Source organism: Pinus tabuliformis, chromosome J (genome assembly GCF_031772625.1).
Source record: "Pinus tabuliformis cultivar Carrire ecotype Pingquan chromosome J, CPIR1, whole genome shotgun sequence".
Lineage (NCBI taxonomy): Eukaryota > Viridiplantae > Streptophyta > Pinopsida > Pinales > Pinaceae > Pinus > Pinus tabuliformis.
Window position 1 is genome coordinate 1,112,403,252 of NC_142295.1, and position 1,885 is coordinate 1,112,405,136.

The following is a 1,885-nucleotide window of genomic DNA, read 5'->3' on the forward strand; positions in this document are numbered from 1 at the left end:
TATATTAAAACATTTACATATATATAGTTTGAAACATATATAAGTTTCCAAAGCTTAGCATTAATTACATTGATATTTCGAAATGTTTGAATGTTTAAATTTAGAATCAAATTACATTGATTGAAATGTTTACATTTAAGTGAGCAAAATAAAGATTGAAACGTGACACGTCACCATGGAGAATCTGATGTATAGGAGAATAAAACGATAAAATGCTCAAGAACAATAACAATAACAATATTTTTAATGCATTTCAAAACATCCTATTCATGTTTATAGCGTTCACGTTCAAGGTTACTATCTATAATATGATATGTGAAGAGAGTAATTCCGAGAAATGGTTGAGAGCCGAAGTTTAGCAATATTTAGAGTGATAATGTGTACAATAGCATTCACGTCACGTCCAAGGGTTCAATTTACGATTTCCAAATTTCATTTTCCACGTCATTGAAAAGTCCAGAGTCTCGGAAGGTGAGGTTGCTATCGTATTCTAATGTTTTAGATGATGCACCAGGAACTGCATGTGCCAGTCTAAATTGCCGCCCATCACTGGCTTCTTTGACTTGAGAAGAACAGAAGGACCAAAGTAACTGTATGGGATCAGTTTGCAGAAACCTCCTCTGCACCCTCTTGCCATCAGGGAAACGGACACCTAACCTACAGATGTTGACACCTTGTGGCTCCTCTGGGAGAGCTGGGTACTCTCGTTTCACTGCAGCTTTTTGTTGATTATCTTCCTTGATTGCCTCTACTGCTTTTTGTTGATTATCTTCCTTGATTGCCAAAGAAGAAAAGTCAGCTAAAACGTCTTTCCCTTGTACTATTTGTTCATGTGCAATATTATTATTAACATTTGATGTCACCCTCCTCCTTCGATGGCTGAATTCCTTGGGGCCCTTATCCATATAAGGTATCAAATCCTGTAACAATTCCTGTGGATCGATGGTGCCTGTCCAAGCTTTCATTTTTTGTCCAGTGATAGAATCAATAACAAGTGTTGACGGAATCTCACTCAAATGATAATAGGTGGACACCTTTCGCCCTTCTTCATGGTCGCCCTTCGTTGGCCCAAGTGTCTCTATTAAGCATATAAGAGCTGAACTCTTTTGGGGATTGTATATTTGCGATGAGCCATTTTCCTTGGCCTGCAGCTTCCACCTTCGCCTGCTCAAAACTGCCTTTGAACATCAATTCCAATGGTGGGCGATACAGAGTTTCCAATCTATCATTGCCTTTATCCCAGAAAGCCCAGGAGGAATTAGGTTCTGCCGATTGTTGATCTCTTCTTCGTATAAACTCATCATCGTATAATGCTTCCCTCTTAACTGGTAGTGGTGGGCGTACATAGTCTGTATGGTCACTGTACTCATGGCTTTGCCTTTCCACTACTGGAGCATTACTTAAATTAGAACTAGTAGAAGCCGATGGCAATTCATGATTATCAGACTGAGCATAGAATAACTGTATCGCTTCGTCTAGATTCCAGTTGGTTGCCTCCAAAAACTGCCGCGCCTTGTCTGTCGATTCCCCAACTATTTCAACGAATGAAACAATCTGTTCCTGCTTCTCTGCCGAGGTTTCCATTGATTAACGAATTTTGTTACGAAGAAATATAAGTTCAAATAGATCCCCCTCAGAAATCTATTTCTTTATTTATGTAAAAAATACAGACACCAAACACCCAAGACGCGCAAAAGCTTTGGCTAGAATAGATATCCAAAGTAACTGCCCGTTGCTACGAAACCTTCATGACGCCGCGAGGTTTTGAGCTTGGAAAACGTCTTCTGGCTCACACTAGCATTCACATTCACAGTTGAAGACGTGTTGTTGAAACTTAATCTTATATAATATTGTATTTTATGGCTATATAATAAATATAACAATT

General features: G+C 38.7%; 2 pseudogenes; both read right to left on the minus strand.

Moving 5' to 3' along the window:
• Nucleotides 1–416: 416 nt before the first annotated feature.
• LOC149230959 (plant UBX domain-containing protein 7 pseudogene) lies at nt 417–965 on the minus strand (annotated as a pseudogene).
• Nucleotides 966–1,047: 82 nt separating this feature from the next.
• On the minus strand, nt 1,048–1,584 carry LOC149230960 (plant UBX domain-containing protein 7 pseudogene; annotated as a pseudogene).
• Nucleotides 1,585–1,885: the final 301 nt, after the last annotated feature.